The 19598-nt window shown below is 42.4% G+C and overlaps 1 protein-coding gene across 7 annotated transcripts in view; it reads right to left on the bottom strand.

The window, feature by feature from the left end:
- Fam184a (family with sequence similarity 184 member A) overlaps positions 1–19598 on the bottom strand; it is a 126235-nt gene that overhangs the window by 75008 nt on the left and 31629 nt on the right. The gene's annotated exons all lie outside the window — the stretch shown is intronic.

The following is a 19598-nucleotide window of genomic DNA, read 5'->3' as shown; positions in this document are numbered from 1 at the left end:
GGTTGCTGCTCCCATCTTACAGTTGCACTTAACTGGCTGCCCGGTGAGCCCACCATCTGCCTGTCTCTGCCATCCCCGAGTGCCGGGATTACAGTGGCCATCACGCCAGGATTTTATGTGGTACCAGAGACCTAGATATTAACACCCACGCTGGCACAGCAAACACTTCACCCACTGAGTCACCTCCCTTGCCTCATATTCAATATTTTAAAAACCTAAACCTTATTTCTTTGGGAGGAGGGCGTGTGACAGCATGCATGTGGTGGTCAGAAGACATACGCAGAAGTCAATTCAAATCTCTCCTTCTACCATGTGGGTCCTAGGGGTGGAACTCAGGTCATCAGGCTTAGCGGCAATCACTTCTGCCCACTGAGCCATCTCATTGGCCCATATTTTGTAGGGTGTTTTGATGGGGTTAATTGTATTCCTAAGATCTGACACATATTGTACAAAGGCTTTGGGTTTTGGTTTTTATAGATAGGGTTTCATACAGTCCAGGCTGGCCTCAAACTTTGACTCCATCAACCTGCCTCTGCCTTCTACCCCCTGGGTGGGACTGCAGGCGTGCATCAGCATATGTGGTTTATACAGTGCTGGAGACTGAACCTGGGCCTTGTGTACTCCAGGCAGGCACTCTGCCAACGAGCTGCACCCCAGTTCTGCTTTACATTTAAGATTTATATTCTTCTAGAGGAATCAGCCAACAGACTACCTGGTCATAAGGCATCAGAACGAAATAACACTGTGAGAACTCAAATTCGCAAGGTAAGTTCTTACTCTTGTCATTACAGCCTGTTCTATTTGTTCTAGAACAACCACAGCCTGTTCTATTTGCTCTAGAACAACCACAGCCTGTTCTATTTGCTCTAGAACAACCACAGCCTGTTCTATTTGTTCTAGAACAACCACACAGTGTGATACTCTCAGAACAGCCTCAAAAGGAAAATTTCACAAAGTGTCCAAGACAATTCTCCAATTCTTAAGTATTTCCAATAAGCTCGAAACAGCTTATTTAGGGAATCTTATTTATTGATGATGTACTTCATGGTTTAGAGCCTGAATATTAACCCCGCACCCCAGTATCCATTCTTGCTAAGTAAAGGCATGCAAATCAGCAAATCAAATATTTAAACCTGTTCCTTTGGAGGTGATGAAATTATACAAATATTCTCTTATTTTCTTTACAGTTCTACTGGGGATAAAGAGTAGCATGTATTTATGCTGCCTACATTATTTCAATGGTAGTTTTCCTCGCTGTATGGAAAGAAAATAAGCTTCATAAAACCAAATTCATCTCAAGTAATTTAAACAAGATGAGGTGGACAAAAGAAAAACACAGAATGAGGAAGTCACAAATAAGAATGCATGCCAAAGAACACTGATGTGGCAAAGGCTACAGAGCATCACCTAATACAAAAGGATCGTCAGCAGAAAATCCCAGGTTGCAGCACCAAGCGTGTATACACATGCACACAGAAACATAGGCACATGTGAATAAGCACACCCACAATTTTCTTTCTTTTGCACCGTTTTAAAAATAAATTTTGTCTGCCAGTGCATATTGTTCTTAAATACAGTAAAATATTATTTTCTAAGATTTAAGGCCATAGCATTATTATACTCCAAATTTAGAGTAATATAATATTCTCTAATTTCAAGAGCATAATAAATAAAATAAAATGATCCCAGTAGTGAAATTTGCAGTGTCTCTTCTTTAGCAATGCAGATCTACTTAGAAGTCTACATTGTGTCCTATTACTTTAGTGTTCTTAGACCCAAAACACAGAGAGAGTGTGAGCGAGAGTAAGAAAGAGAGAGAGTATTGTTTTACTTTTTAATTTTATGAAACTTATGTTGTAAAGAACCAGGATGTTGGTTGTAAAATATACAGGTTTTTAACATTCTTATTTTATGGGGGCTTTTCATATTAAATTATTTAAGGAAATGTGATGTTGTTTCTTCTCAGTACAACTATAACTGAGTATCTAAAATTAATATCATCTTGATATTAATTACATATACTTACATATATATATGCAATTACATATACTTACATATACTAATATCATCATATTAATAATCTGAGGGAAAATCTATGAAATATATTACTCTTCTCAACCCTCTTCTCAAGTAGTATTCTTCTCTTGTAATGTACTACTCAGCTTAAGTCCATCAAGCAATAAGCAAGCTGGGACTTGAGAGCTGACTCAGTAGTTAAGAACACTTGCTGATCTTTTAGAGGACCAGTGTTCAGCTTTCAGTAACCCTATCAGGTGGCTCTTTACCACTTGTAACTACAGGTCCAGGGAATTCAACATGACACACTGCCCTGCCATCTTCCAGCATCTGTACACATGAAACATGTACATTTTTAAAAAACCTTTTGAAAAAAAAAAACAAGTATAGTGGCCCATGTGTAATCCCAGTACTCAGAAGGCTGAGGCAGGAGGATCACCACATTTTCAGTGCCTAAACCACAATATGTGACTGTGTCCCAAAACAAACAAACAAACAAACAAACAAACAGATAAGAAATAGAACAGAATTTGCTTTTGCTTATAAAGGTAGATCCTAAAATGATTTATCTATTTTTATTGTATGTGCATTGGTGTTTGACCTGCATGTATGTTTGTGTGGGTGTGCTGGATTCTCAGGAACTGGAGTTACAGAGAACTCCAGAACATTTGGGTGCTGGGTATTGAACTCAGGGAATTAATCCCAGCACTTTGGGGGGGGGGGCAGAGGCAGGCAGATCTTTATGAGTTCAAGGATAGTCTTGTCTACAGAGCTTGTTCTAGGACAGCCAAGGCCACCCCTGTCTCAAAAAACCAAAACCAAAAACATAAAAACAAAAACAAAACAACAAAAAAAGGTAGATCCTAAGACCAAGCATCACCTACACGCGCAGCAAGGTATAGGCTGGGGCTTGCCAGTCTACACCCAGCTCCCTGGGATCCTGTCCTTTCTTTCCCTGGGTAGAGCTGTCAAACAAAGGCCGGAAGGGGACTGTTCACGTGTGTGGAGGGAATTCAAAAAGGCAGTGAGAACGATCGAGGAACTAACTAGACATGTAAGGAGAATCTGACAGTCCTCGGCAGGTAAGAGGAAACCTTCCACTTCACATTCTCACAAAACATTCAGTTCATTTTCTACCATAGATTGTACAACAGGAGGTACAGGAGAGCTGCACACAGATCGATGTCCGAGGCGAACAGCACAGGACCACAAACAGCAGTTCTGCCCTAGCAGGAAGCTAACTGCCTCTGTTTACCTCATGGTCCAGTTTCTTTTGTATTACGTTAAATAGAAAGACAAAGGCTGCTTTTCATACATTATGTAATCAAATTAATTCCAGCAACAGACTTGTGTCTAAATGAAGCATTTAGGAGGCAATTAACAAAGAAGCTCATTCGGATTTACATAAGCCAAGGCACTCTAAAGCCCGGACTCTAACATAATTTGAAAACCTAATTGCTTTGGGAAATAATTACTTTTAAAGATACATTTGTTCTCTGTGTTTCCATAACTACTGTTGCAAAGTATTTCAGAGATTATTTATAAAGTATAATAATGTTTTCTCGCCCTGCTCAGTGATATAGACTGCATCTATCTCCCCAGGGGAGTTAATCTGAACTTTGAAATGCAAATGTCATTTTGAACACAACAGTCTTAGAAAGGCTCACAAATCAGCTGTCATTCGGGATCCCAGCTACAGGATCTGTGGTACCAAACTTTTATCAACAGTCACCACTTTTGTGTGTGGACTTCTCCTGTGTGCTCTGAATTTTTATATGAATTCCAGAAAAGAAAAGTATAAGCATTCTTAATCCTAAAAAGAACTTTTCCAACTAGGACATACACAAAATGATGGGAATTTCAGATAATACACATTTATATCAAGTGTCAAGCTGTAGGGTGCAGAATCAAGACACGGCATGAAGTCCTCAGTAGAAATAACTCAATGAAAACTAAAAGTAATCAGAAAAGGTCTGGAAGGATGGAGTAGGTGAGAAGGCTGAGCGAGCAGATAGGAGCATTTGCTGCTCTTCCATAGGACCAAGGCTCAGTTCTGAGCACCTACGGATTCCAACCACCTTTAACTCTAGTTCAAGGGAGATGATGCCCTCCCCTGGCTACCACAGGCACTGTATGCACATGGTGCACATACATACATGCAGGCAAACATTCATATGCCTAAATTGTTTTATTTAATAAGTTTAGGGGCTGGAGAGCTAGCTCAGTGGTTAAGAGCAATGACTGTTCTTCCCAAGGACCTGGGTTCAATTCCCAGCAACCACATGGCAGCTCACAGTTGTCTCTAAGTCCAGCTCCAGGGGATCTGAGACATATACATGCAGACAAAACAGCCATAGACATAAAACAAAATAAAACGGAAATAGAGAAAGGCCTGAAAAGACTCAGGCAGTTGTGAATGGCGGGGAGGGCAGCTTGGGTTAAAGTACAGACAACATTACACTCGGTGCATGAGGAAGTCTGATAACTCATCAGACAGCAAGTGCCAAGGAAAGCTAATGACTGTATTTCTAGAGAATAATGGTGTCATAGAAATTTGATTGGGAAATTGAACAAAAATTTCGTAAGTTTTAATAACTTAGTAAGACTTAGCATCCATACATATTTCTACATATTTCATATGCACTCAGTGACTCTGGACACTGATTCCTTACATTTCACAATTTTCCACCTAAGATACATTTTTGTTCACATGTAAAGATTTCTCAGAGCAGAGAACAATATACGACCGATTGTACATTATAGCCTTCCCGCTGTTCCTAATGCATAAAATGAGGTGGTTCTTAAAAATCAACCATCATAGGCAGGCCCAGTGGTGCAGGAGGTTAGAGAGGAGGATAAAGTTCCAGGGCATGACTGGCTACTGTGTGAACTCAAGACCAGCCTGGTAACTCAGTGAGATTCCCATTTCAAAAGTCCAGCAAGAGCTTCCCCTCAGCAGGAAAGGATCTACCTAATGTATGTGCAATCCTAGGTTCAATCCCCAGTGCTAACAAAAATCTAGTATAGTGAGTCAGTACTGTACAGTCACAGGAAGAGCGAGACAATGTCTTATGTTGAAAGGAGAATACAACTGGTTCTCAACTACAAAGAAATTGCTATTTGCCTAACTCTTTTGCCAATAAAATAAAAGAGTCCATCTGTTAACAGTGGGAAGCAGGCTGGACCACATCTGAGTTAAGCCCTTACAGTTAAGATTCCAAGATAGACAGACAAAAGTATGGCCCCCCACAAAAAGGTGGGAGTCAGGTAGGAACTGGACAGGAACAAGAGCAAGCAACAACGGAGGGTTCCTGGCCAACTGCTCTCCTCACCAGGTTGTGTGAACATGTCAAAATGCTGTCAATCACCTGGCTTTTGCTTCATTCAGAGAGGAATCGTGGGAAATACTTTCCAGTTCTTTTGAGCCGAAGAACAGGGGACAGACTGTCAGACCAGGAAACTTTACAGCTCCAACCCCAGAGGGCCAGGCACCTGCTGCTCAAGGACCATGAGAAAAGGGTCTTTTCTCGCCCTCTCTTGGTTTTCACTGTGGTAATACAGGCTAACCTGCTAGCACGAGGAGAAGAGAGCAGAGGTGGCTGCAGAATTGCATCAGTAGACAGGAGACCCTGTCCCAGTGGCAGCAGCAGTAACAGGCGGCTTGACAGACCTCACCCAGTAAAAGAAAGGACAGGATCCCAAGGTGCTGGGCTGAAACCAGCAAGACCCAGCCTGTAACTTGCTGGGCAGCGGGAGGATGCTTGGTCTTAGGATCTACCTTTTAAAAGCAAAAGTAAATTCTGTTCTATTTTCTTATCTGTTTTTGTTTGTTTTGGGACATAGCCATGCACTGTGGTCCAGGGACTGCAATGTGGCTTATTGTTGTGAGCTTTGACGAGTGGCTCTAGAACATGGGAGCTAGTCATTGGAATTCTTCAGCTTCCAGCTCGTGTTAAAAGTTCATGAACAAGGTTTGAGTGCCGGGACCCTCCATCCCATAGAGACACCTTGTTACAACTCTTGGGTGGCTAGTCTTACAGCCCGTAGGCCTGCGATGTAACCCACAGCCCATGGCCGTGGTTAGTGGTAGAGTTCTTACACTATGACATCTAAGACCTTTGGCCTTGAGGCTTCAAAGCTTCCTGAGGCTCTTCTAACAGTAAGAGCCCATCAACGTGCATCTCCAGCTTTCCCCACCTTCATCTCCATTAGCTTCCTGCCATTCTACCCAGCTGCTCTTTGGAATTCTCCAGCTGTTCTCTTGTCAATATCAGTTCTGTTGCTGCTGCTGTTACCCAGACAGGGTCTACTGTTACCTTCATTGCTGTTACTCTCTGCTTCTACCTCTGCTGCCTTCTCGTGTTAGCAGGTTAGCTTGTACCATCAGCGGTAAATATCAAACTGGATGAAAAAAAAAAAAAAAAAAAACAGGCCCTTGGAAGAAGCTATTTATTTGGCTGAATGTCACTGGAAGAGCATCAGAAAATGACTCAAAAGGTGAGCCAAACAGTCTTCTTGCATGCATATTCAGAAAAGAGTACAGCAAGGGGTTTCTATACAACTCAGGGCAGACCTTCATGCAAATGAAGGGAGGATTGTGTGTACAATGCAAAGGAAGGTCTCTGCACAAATCACAAACCTTCTCCTGGACCAAGGGAAGCACTTCCCTCTGGTCTGGAAGAAATGGCTACGAGGTAATTAAGAGTTCACCACTACCCCCCCCCAAAAAAAAATCCAGAGCAGAGTAGTCTGTTTTTCAAGTCGTGGAACTTTCTGGAGCAAGAGTTTTGGCATGGCACAGGCAGTTATGGTTGCTTTGTAGTTTCCTCACAGCGCCACAGGGTTTCAGAGCAGCCAATGCTAGCAGGAGGGGCATCTGGCTGGCTGCTTGGCATCCTCTGCTCAAGGCATCTGGGATACCAGGGAAAAATCTAACAGCCGTCACACAGCGAGTAAGGAGGCCGAGTGGAAAGCTCAGAAGTGAGAACTGGAGTTCAGACCTCCAGCACCCACAAAAAAAAACCACATGGCGTGACAGCTTCCTTATAATCCTAAAGCTCTGGAGGCAGAAATGAAGGATCCCCAAGGCAAGCTCACCAGCTGGACCAGTCAAATCAGCAAGCTCCAGCTTCAAATGAGAGACCCTGCCTCAGTAAAGAAAGTGGAGAATAAGATCAAGGAAGCCACTTGACATCAACTCCAGCACCCACATACCTGCACACATGAAAACATGCACACACACTACACACATATGAATATGCATACACAGACAGACAGATAGACAGACAGACAGACAGACACACACACACACACACACACACACATACACACTAACGAGTCAAATGGTCCTTTATGCAAATCAGTAACCTCAGGAGTCTTTTCTTTCTGGCAATACCATCCTCCCATCCTCTGACCTTGCAGTCTGCTCTTTTCTCAGTAGCCAATGTTCCCAGTTCCTCTTCATCCTCTAGATATCTATTTTTTATCGTTGCTTTGGTTAATAGCCAATGGCAGAGTTACTGGAAAGATCCTTGCCATCCCTCCTGACCTGTTATCTCTGCTGCCATCTCTCCTGTCCACCACCCTTAGACTAGCCATCTTAAAGCATAGTACTATTACACGCCTATACAGCAAAAGCAGCTCCTATGGGCCGATGGGTGATGATGGTAAAAGCATTCAGACCTTGTGGCAAAACACAACCTGGCTTTGAGTCTGTGCTGCTGCTTATGCCACCAGTCAAAGGTGTTCAAACTCAGTGTATGCATGCTTCTGCACCTGCAAATGAGAATTCCAAGTTACTCACTAAAAATCTTAAAAGAATCACGTGAAGTAAGGTAATCAAAGCACTTTCTTCAGCTCCTGCCAGGACAGACCTTCAGAGAGCACTGGTAAACACCGCCTATCCTTCAACACCGCCTGTCTGGTTGAATCTACTAATCTAACTGCACATGTTAGTTCTGATGCATGTGCTCTGCTCCACTGAGAGTGGCATCCCCTTGAAAGGCCGTGGGCTGTCTACCCCGTGGTGACCATCACAGCCAGTGCCCCTAGTCCTCCTCTACCTGACTCATCCTTCAGAAGCATCCTGAGGCTTGTTTCCCCTGTGAATCCTCTAGTCCAAACCCACACAATCTGTCACCAACTCCCCAGAGTTTCTGTTCTAGAAGTCCTGCCTGAACCTAAATGTGTCATTTAGGATCCCGTCAGTCTATTGTGTGACACGCATATATCTTGTCTCTGTAAATGCCATTAACTTTCAGCATCGACAGAGAAGTTACCTGTCTCCACACAGCCTCACAAATGCCCATCAAATCACAACAATTTAGGATGGTCACAGATTGTCAAAAATAAAATATCTCTCAGATTACCTATATTTTAATGTGTACAACCATGCTTCCTTTATAGGCACATCTAAAATTCATCAACAATTTGCTTGACTTCTTAAAACACATACTAGTACAGAAATGCCACTTCAAGTCATCTCTTCTATGAGCCAGCAGGAAAAACAGCTAGCCGAGTTGTCTGCAGCATTTGACTACAGTGAGCGCTGGTGTCATACACAGCAACGCCTGCAGTCTTCAAATAAAAAGAAGAAACCAAAACTGTGTTTTGTCTTTTTGAATTAAAAATTCTATTTCTCAAAGAATAAGTTTTATAACAAAATAGAAGAAAATAGCTTAATTATGGCAATGCATATTATTTGATATTAAGAATACAAAAGCATTTACAAAGCCAATTTTATTTGTGCTTAATGCAAAAGGAATTGATACCATAAATTTCAAATGTCAAAAAATGTATTTGAAAAATCAAATTTTTCAATAAAATATATCAAATAACAAAGCAATGGCCCCCAAACTATTTCTCTCTCCTCTTTAATTCACCCCTACAATGATTTTTATTAAAATAAGGACAAGAAGAAGGAAAACAGAAACTGGGCTACGTCAGCTAGAGGTTCGGAGACCAGGAGTGAAATAGGGAAGAAAAGCAGAATTCAGTGAGACAGCCTAAGGAGCCTCCGAGTGAGAAAATGAGAGAAAGGATACAAGATGGTACCCACGATGGGTAGGAACTCTTCAGACTTCACAACAAGCAAAAGAGCCTAAAAGATAGAACACCAAAGACGACACATGGTGGCAAAAGCGTGAAGGATACTTAGAATCATGTGTCTTTGGGGACTTTCAAACAATCGGGGACCATAACACACTTGTTAGAATAACGGCCTAAATCCTCAACGGTGGCATCAGTGTTGATAAGGAAGGGAAGGAACTCCCCTTGGTTGCTAGCAGGAGCAGCCCGGACTTTTCACAGCTCAGCAGTATTACAAGACCAAACAGTTTCATCGTATAGCTTAGCAATTTCAATCCATTCTATTCACCAAGTGAAAACACATTTATGCAAACCCACAGGTAGTTGTTTAGAGTTTCATTCAAAATTGCTGAAATGTGGCAGTGATCCAGATGTCTTTCAGTAGCTTTATCACCCAATTAACTAACAATATGTTTTGATTTATTAATTGACTGACTGGGATATGCGTTATTGATGGGTCCAAGAGAGAAGCCCTACTGCAAACTATGGTGGTCAGGATGCGCCACCGTGGGACCATCAGTTCTAGTAAATGTGTCTGCCTGCTGCAGGAAGCTTTTATAACAGACAAGGATCTGTGTATTGAAGGGAGTGTATGCAAAACACCTATAACTTCCAGTCGGTTGTGCTGCAAATCTAAAACATAAAGTCTACTTTAAAAATTACGACTGGAGCCTAATTCCCTAGCAGCTTCCCTCCCGCAGCCTCTGAATGCTAGCAGTAGCGTTCCACTGGTCCCTGCAACAGGTCAAAGAACTTCCCGGAGAAAATGAGCCACCCAAAGAAAAGATCCCCTCGAAGCGCCTTTAACAGCCTTTCCATTCCCACCCGAGATGCAGAAAGGGGAAAGCCGAACCGCGCCTGACAAATGTCAGCCTCCGAAGTTGTCATCCTCTTGAACTTGTCAGACAGCACCAACCACAATGCAGTCAACTGCCGTTCGGTACAGAAAAGCCTCCTAGGCCAGACAGGGAACAAGCACTGGGGTATGATAGCAGAGGAAGAGCACAGGCTATCCTACATGCAAGTGAGAAAAATTAGGTGAAGGGAAAGCGTGGGCAAGTGCCAGAATCTGAAACTTCCTGCAGCAATAGGTACAGCCAGGGGCCGACTCTTGTTTGTGTCCTCTGTAAATTTGGTGAATGGTTACAGGGACAACTGCAGCTGGAGCAAGACTACAGAGAAAGCCTCCTGCTAGGATGGGGCTGCAACTGAGGGCCAAGTGCAAAGCTACCCAGATCCTCTCACAAGTCCAACCCAGGTCAAGGCAGTGGTATTTCTCTCCCTCCAGTCCCACGAACCAATGGTACCTGTGGAGACCTGGAAAAGAGAAAAATCCAGTGTCCTTTAGGGCAAGGGCAGGAAGACCATGAATACCAACAAAAAGAAAACTAATTTCAAATATTTTGGAATGTAACTTAAACAGATGTTGGCAAACAAGGTCTCGGTCTGTTTATTTTTTTGTTTTGTTTTGTTTTGTTTTATAAAAGATCACAGCCAAGTTCATTAATTTACATACTATTGACGGCTGTTTTCCTACCGCAACAATATAGCTACATAGTCATTATCATCTACCATGAAAAAGAATAAAAATATCAAATTGATAAACCACATCTCAAAAAGAACCAGAAGAGGAGTGAACTTTACCTGCTAGTACCAAAAGGAAGCAAACAACTGGCCATGAATGCAATGAAGATTAGGAAAAAAAGAAACAAAATGTTGGGTTTTTGTTTTGTTTTTAATGATCAGTTTAGGGCCTGAGAGCTGTCCTCATGATTAAGAGCATTTGTTGCTCTTGCAGAGGACCTGGGTGCTGTTGCCAGTGCTCACATGGCAATTAACCCCCATCTGTAACTCCAGTCGTAGAGAACCAGAGGCTTTCTTCTGGATTCCGTGAGCATGGCATGCATATGGTGCACAGACATATACACAGGCAAAAACAAAGTCCTGTGTGCATAAAATAAAAATATTTGAAACATTAAAGGATTAACTAGATTGATTAACCTCTGTGTGGTGATGAGCAGCCACAGTGCTGCGACAGTCTTGACTACCGACTTGACTGGACTGAGACGTGCCTAGATTTAGAAAGCACATTCCTAGGGGCATGGCGGCACTTCTTAAGATGATTTCTCAAAGGGGAAAGAGCCATCCTGAATATAGGGATCCTGCCACACAGGCTGGGGGCCAGATGGAAGAACAGAGCCCACACTAACATACGAACATTCTCTCTCTTCTTCTTCTTCCCCCACCTGCTCTATCTGCTTCCTGGCCACCATGATGTAGTTACTTTTTTTTTTTTTTTTTTTTTTGGCACAAAATCCCAGCTCAGCCAAAGAGCATGGGGCCAAGCAACCATGAAGCCTTCCTCTTTTAAGTGATTCTTTTTCACTTAACTTGGTCACAGCAGTGTAAAGCTAACTACCAGGAGCGCTCTCTCAGGCTGATCTGGACAAGGTTATGGGTTTCCTCAATAGGCAAGCATCGAGAGAAAAGTGCCCATAAGAAGAAGAATTTAGAGGTTTCTTCCATTAGAATGCCAGAACACACAACTTCTCCCACAAGTGTTTTCCCTGTGCAAAGACCAGGACAATGGTGGGCAGATGGAAAATAAAGCCACAGATGTAAGAGGAGACCACTTGGTCATCCCAGCTGCCCAGAACCAAAACAGCCACACAGAAACTATATTAATTAAAACACTGCTTGGCCCATTAGCTTTAGCTTCTTATTGGCTAACTCTTACATCTTAGTTTAACCCATCTCCATAAATCTGTGCATCACAACGAGGTTGTGGCCTACCAGCAAAGTTTCAGCACATCTATCTCTGGTGGCAGAGGCTCCATAGATGTCATCCTTTCTCCTCTACTCCTCAAGCTCATGTTTGTGATGGTTTCAGAGATCTAAACAAAACCAAGTTAGGTCCTAATTACAGAGAAGCGAGGCGACCTTAAGAGAAAAGGAAGGCCACTTCTCTACCTGCCGAAGTAAAACACTGCAACGAGGCGCATGTCTCCAAATCTCTGGCTCATACTTGTTCTTCTGGTTGTAACTAGGAGGTCCAGCAATCCCCTCTAGTCCTCTCTCACTGCTGCCTGCTGGGCTGCTTTCAGGAGCTTGTCCTGAGGTTGGCCATGGCTTGGCTCAGCTCAAGGGCTTTAGGAAGCCCCTCAGACTACTCCTGTCCCCACGGGCAGTCTTCTCAAGCACAGTGCAGTCACTAACAGGAGGTCCTGCTGACTGCACCCCGGAACTGGACAAGGCAGCAACAGTGGTGGAAAGGGGTCATGACAGGGCTACAGAAAACAGACTGTTTGCCATCCATAGTCAGACAAGAAGAAACATGCACTACCACGAAGTTAGCAAATGACCATGGCAGACACTCAACTGTGTAATGGAGATTTCCAGTTTCCTTTGGAACACCACAAAGCCAAGTGTTTCCTTTAAAAAAAAATAAATTATAAACTATTGATTAGAGAAGTTGGAAATATTCTGAAATTAACTGTTTTATTCTTTCTACATCTTTACCATTACCACTGCTCCCCCGGAACACTCTCTTCTTGTCCCATTATTAAAAACTATACTTGGGAAAGATTATCTGTGCTATATATATCCTGTTTTTTAATCTGTTCACTGCAGAAAGTTTAGAACACAAGGGAGGAAGGGGAGAATGCTACATTTTTATTTTTATGAATTAAAGAGATTAGACATTGGAGGAAAGTACTGAGAAAAATGAAAATCATAAATAATGCAGTCTGAGAAGATGGCAAAACCATTAGTTTCATTATTAAAAATGTTTACTTTGGGAAGCTAACTTCATCACAATTATACAGAAACTGGACGCCGATCAAATAAAAGTTACCTAAAAATACACTATAGTTTTTACTATGCCCATCTAATAACTTCCAGTCCATATTATCACGATTCTCAATTTCTATTTTCTCTGTAAAGGAAATTCAGATGCATAATACACAGTAATACAGGACAATGTTGTCAAAATTGTATCTGCAAAATCATGTAAAAATATTTTTAACACTGACTATACCATCAGTTCTGTTGCAAAACAGTATTTGAACTTCAGGGAGACCCACAATAGTGGGTTCCTATAATATTTCAACCTACCCTTTATAGAGTTTCTATTTAACATAACGTGTTCTGTCCTCATACACATCTATGTCTTTGGTCTGTATCTGGTGGCTGACTTTTCAATAGAAAACTAGATATGGAATCTTACAAAGAAATATGCATTGGGCAAAACTAATGACTCATCTGCCAACACGTTAACTCTTTTCTTAGAAGTTTCATGTCAGGAAAAGACAAGACTGTTAGTAACGAATCCATGTGGTCTATCCTGCAGGAGAAAAGGGGTGCTCACCAGAAAGAGGAAGACGACTCCTGTCAAAACGCACCAGCTGAGTGCAACCAGTATGGCAGGCATTTCTCTACAGTTTAGGGCTTGCTCTGACAAACCTTGACACTACATGACGTGATACTGAGTGACTGCAAACCAAGGACAGACCTGCAGAAGAATGACCACTACACCCCTTAAGGATCTACATCCCAGATCCTCAGACTCAAGAGCATTGGTGAGCACAATGACACCAGCCTGAGGGAATGAGCGAGAGGGAGAGTTGTAACTGTTAGCTTGTTTGGCCACATGGCCTAGGCTAATCACAGGACTCAGTAAGCAGGCTTCTGAATAAGAACTTGCACAGCAGTAAAATTAAACAAGGTGACTCAGGCGGAGCTGCCAGGTTATTTGATACAGCACGTGCTTGCTGGATATTACTGAATGTGGTGGGACCCCATCCTTGAGAGTCAGGCTGCTGGAGCCCACAGCCATCTGAGGTCCAGACCCCCACATTCCAGCATCTACGCCAGACTGGTCCCGAGCTAGACACAGGCTTCCCGGCTTATCCCTTCGGAGTTCTTTCTGGGTTACTCTGAAGCCTCCTGACCACACTCATTGACAGCAGCTTCTACCACACAAACTGCTGCTGGGACCTTCTATTGTTAAGTTACATTTTATTTCTAGCTGCTAATGTTGCAAGGAGCCGCTTGTTTGTCCCAGCCACCCAGAACCAAAATAACCACACAGAAACTGTATTAATTAAATCACTTACTTGGCCCATTAGCTCTAACTTCTTATTGGCTAACTCTTACATATTAATTTAACCCATCTCCATCAATCTGTTTATCACCACGAGGTCGTGGCCTACCAGCAAAGTTTTAGCACGTCTATCTCGGGCAGCGGATCCATGGTGTCTCTCGACTCCGCCCTTCCTTCTCTCAGCATTCAGTTCAGCTTTTCCTGCCTACCTAAGTTCTGCCTTGCTATAGGTCCAAAACAGTTTTTTATTCATTAATGATAATCACAGCACAGAGAGGGGACTCCCACATCACACTAACATTAGTTATCTAACCCCACGAACAATTCTAAGATTGAATATAATTTTTAGTAATGGCTTTGAGAATAAGAACCTATTTTCTAATTTTTTTCCTCTTTCACTTTCACACCTGAATGTGCTTTTAAAAAAAAGCGCACTTTACCTAGGCGCTCTTCCCTTTCCTCCTCCCTACCCATATGAAGCCAGTATTATTAGGTTCTGTCTGTTCAGCCTCCAAAAGGCAGCAGCAATCTCTGCTGTTGTCTCCATTTTCATTGCAAGGAACCTAGTGCAAGTCACCAGCATCTCTGGATTTAAGGCAAGGACCGTGTGCCTAACTTGCCTGTGCTTGTCCTCCTGCTGTGCTATGGCCTGCTCCTCACTCAGAAGCCAAAAGGGCCACTAAAACACAATCCAAGAAGAACTGCTGCTCCCAAACATCCAACAATTTCCCATCAACACGTACAGGGTAACAAAAGCGGGTCACACTGGTTAGCGCTTCAGTCTTCAAAGACCTAGCAGTCTTCCTCACCTCAGCTAAACTTGAAGTCACTTTCACCAAATGAGTCCAAGAAACAAGACCAAGGGCTCACCAGAGACAGGCTAGGAAGCAGCTCTAGCTAGGAACAGTTAGTATTACCTAGGCTGTGTAGGCAGGGGCTTTCGGGATAACTCACCAGGAAATCTAATTTACTGAGCTGTCTGCCCTATAGGAAGACACTGTAGTATAATGAATTACTAAAACAAAATCACAAGTATCTTTGACGGAATTCAGCTTTTAATTCCTCAGGAGGTAGAGAGCCAGTGAAGGATTTCCAGCAAACGAATGACTTGATTTGACTTGCATTTGAAAAATTAAAGTTTTAGTTTCATTAGAGAGGATAAAGTGGGTGGTGTGAGCATTAAGGAAGGAACATTTAAAGGATATTATTAACCTGTGAGAGCCCCGAGTTTCTTAATACAACTCTGGGGTATAAAGACATGAGACTTCATTGGAGAGTTATTCAGCTCTGGCAGCAAGAGAATCCGATAGTTGACCAGAAGTCTAGACACACTCTGTCCCAGGTGTTTGGTCTACTGATGAAGGTGTATAATTCTACAAAGTCCAGTCTGTCAACAACCAGAGTGACAGCCTACGCTAGGATTTGTGGTTCTGCTCCATCCGCACAAGTTCACGGGCTAGCAGCTTGGTCTACAGAGTGGGGACGCTAACGTGGTAAAAGATAATTAGATCATAAGATTTGATGTCCATGAACAGGATAACGCTCCACGAGGAGTGGGCTGGGCATCTAAGGCATGAGGCAGCTGTTTACAGAGTTGGCAGTTAGAAAGGAAGCGACACCATGTGCTTAGTATTTTTGATTTGTGCCCACTTTCCCTTTTCCTTCTCCGCCATGTCATGGAGTCTCACCACGACACTAGAATCAGGCTGTTTAGACTTTCTAGTCATCAAAATTTATTAGCAAAATAAACCTTTTAACTTAGACCATACCCAGCCTCAAGTACTTCATTATAGCAACACAAATTGAACAAATGTTGTTTATGTTTTACAGAGGACTTACTTAAAACTGAGTAATTAAGATTACTCACATGTTTCTGGACAGTAACCTGCTATCACAGATAAATCAGGTTGGGCTATAACTCCTCCACTTCTGACTTCCAGTGCTACGGCTGTTAGTGGTTCTCTTCCCCAAACAGCAGGCACTTCCAAAACAGGTCTTTATGTGAGAACCCAAGGCTAACTGTGTGTTTTACCAACGTTTTAATCTAATAAACAAGGAGATAGCCCACATTCATTAGCAACTTTTGATCATTACAGAGGATGATCTCAATTTGGTACAGAGATGGGGGGTAGTTTAACAATCATTAAGACACCCTGTTAAGAAACTACACATTTATTCCCCCACCTCCATCCTGATGGCCCCCGTCACACCTTCCAGAGTGACTAAATGGAAAAAACGGTGAAGAGCCACTTATTGGTTTAATAAACTCAAAGATATAGACCAATAAGGTTCAATTTAATTCAATTAAAAAGAAACAAAATTTTACAAGACAAAAACTTTTGAAATATGACCGTAGCATAATGAACTGAATTTTAAGGGAAGCAAGTGTGTTTTGAAATACCTTTTCCTGTTGTTTGCTACAGTGATGAACACTTTAGGTCGCAATCTACTTCTCAGCAGGACGTACATATAGTTTAATGAAACAAACATTATGATGCTTTCCCTACTGAGATAATCTCCACAGCATCATAACAGGATTTGAAGAAGCATAATGAAGTTCTAGAAGTTTAAAGTTATGAGCATTAAAAGTCTTTAGGGAAAATAAGACACACTTAATTCGGTGACACCCTGCCTACATCCCACTTTCAAGCATCCCATATACATACGTACATATGTAATTTTTTTTCAGAGTACCCATTATTTGACATGGCAAACAATGAGGAGAGAACGAGAACTTGTGTAGGGATTGTATTATTGACAGTCTAGTCATATATGCAAGATATCTAAAACATAGGAACATCAAAGTCAAGAAATATTGCAAAACAAAGGCCAGCATTGATTTCTCCATAAGGTAGCAGAAAGGAAAAGGAAAATATAAAATGTTACAGGCAACTGCCTGGTGTGGGAGGTCCTTCTGTCTATGTGCAGCTTTCATTGGTTAACGAATAAAGAAACTGCCTTGGCCTGTTGATAGGGCAGAACTTAGATAGGCAGGGAAGACAGAACTGAATTCTGGGAGGAAGAAAGCAGAGCCAGAGAGACACCATATATCCTCTTCCTGAGACAGATGCCAGTTAGAATCTTTGCCAGTAAGCCACTGCCACGTGGCAATATACAAATTAATAGAAATGGGTTAAATTAATTTAAGAGTTAGCCAAAAAGAAGCTAGAGCTAATGAGCCAAGCCGTGTTTTAATTAATATAATTTCTGTGTGGTTATTTTGGTTCTGGGAGGTCAGGACAAACATGCGGCCCCAGGCCCTCCTCCTCCTACTGCCCATGTTGTGGGCTACTCTCCAGAACTTGACACTGAAATCTACTTTTGAAGACATCACATATTTGAGTCATGGAACATGGAAAAAATAAAAAAGTATTGACTTAGCAGCACACACCTTTAATCCTAGCACTGAGGAGGCAAAGGCAGGTTCATGGTCAGCCTGGTCTACAAGGCAAGTTGCAGGATAGCCAAGGCTTACACAGAGACACGCTGTCTCAAACAAAACAAAACATAAAATCAAAAGAAACAAACAGAAAATTCTCAAAGAGCTAACAAAAAATGAGAATATAAAAGGTATTTGAAAAGAAAAATATAAAAATACCTAACACAAAAAAAGAAGTTAATTTAATTCCAGAGCTACACTTTTAAAGCTTAAATTTAAGATAGAGCTAGACTGAAACGGCAGAGCTGCGAGAGGAAACCATTGTAGATCATGTCTTTCTCTGTGCCGCGTGGGACATAAAGATGATTGGTTCCGTTTTGGACAGTGATAGGACCTGAAGTTGTGGCAGACACCCAAATGCAGATGAGAACCTTAGAGGATGAAATGGAAAGAAGCTTCCCCAAAGTAATTTAGAGTTCTCCACCACAGCAACTAGAATAGAGGTCTTGTTTTGTTCAAGGGCAGCACTTGGCACTGGGCACAGATCAACTGTCCACTAAATCCTGGTTCTTACCACACAGTTACATTTTTCAAGTCCACAACTACAACCTTCAAAGGGATCCACAGATTATAGCTGTTCAGAGTGGCCTTCCTTCCTGTCTGTTGTGTCTCTGCCAGTTGACAGAGCTTACTATTTGGGTAAGTTCATGAAACCTAGGAAAGTGGTACTGGTCCAAGCTGGTCCTAACTGGATGCTACTCCAGACACAAAGTTGTCCTCATGGAAAACACTGATGATGACACCTCAGAAAGTACCTATAATCTTACTGTGGTAGCTGGGATTGACCATTCATTGCCATTTCCCAGGCAACGGCTGTCACGGGAAAGAAGAAAATCACCAGGAAGTCGAAGATCAAGTCTCTCAAGAAGGTGTATAACTGTGGTCATATCATGCCCACAACGCACTCTGTGGGTGTTCTCTTGCACAAAACTGTCTTAAATAGGGATGCCTTTAAAGGTTCAGCTCAGAAATGAAAGGTCAAGTTGGCCACCAAGGTTGGGTTTAAAGGGAGACAAGATGTGCAAGATCAAGATGGTATTCCAGATGCTTGGGGTGTAGGTGGATTAAAAAGGAGAGGAGGGAGCATTGTTCAATAATTTACTAGGAACTCATTAATTAGCTTTTGCTACTAGCTTCCTTTCCAAAGGATTATGAGAGTGTGGCATTAATACCCTGCCCTGCATTTATACAGTAATAAAATGAAGCCAGCTGACACAAAGACAACATTCTACAGGAGGTTACATATTCAGGACAGTAGAGGCCTTCAGCCAATGTTTCCAGCTGAGTCCAGCTTTTCATTCACCCTAGTGCAAGTGCCAGACGTGTAACAAAGACCTCTGGGAAGAGATCTGTTTCAGGTCCCAGCTCACTGAGTCATATGCAGTCATCTGACTGCCTTGTTTGGAATTTCTGACTCGAGAAATTGGGGGCACAATACCATGGTATTTTTAGGTGGCAAAAAAGATGCCAAGAAATCAACAGGTAACGGAATGCATGTGGGATAAATGGCTGCCACTTGGTTTAACAACCACCAGTGAGTAGTGCTGAAGAGGTGAAGTGGGATTCGAGGGGACTCCAGGTCAGGAGTGCTCCCGAGTCTCTTCCTGGGCATCTCTGAATCTTTATTCCTGAGATATCTCAGGGCTCAGAGCAAGGACAGAAAGCAAGGGTAAAAGACAAGGAGCGGCTCTCATCACTACCAACAGATGTTCTCAGGGGACGGGGACAGAGAGGCTCACAGCCAAACGGGGCTGTTTGTACAATGTGCTTCAGTCCACGAAGCTGCATTGCTGAGGACAGGAGGGAACATCTTGCCTGTGGCATTCCTTGGGCAGTAAATGAAGTTATGGGAACAGAGTCACACAGCAGGCCAGTTAGTGTAGGGTAGCCTACAATATGCAAGCCATGAGTAACCACACTCGGCATATTTTTCTTTATAAGAACTTTCATTCCCTA

The sequence above is a fragment of the Chionomys nivalis genome, chromosome 2 (assembly GCF_950005125.1).
Source record: "Chionomys nivalis chromosome 2, mChiNiv1.1, whole genome shotgun sequence".
Classification (NCBI taxonomy): Eukaryota; Metazoa; Chordata; class Mammalia; order Rodentia; family Cricetidae; genus Chionomys; species Chionomys nivalis.
This window is presented reverse-complemented; position numbering and strand designations above follow the sequence as displayed.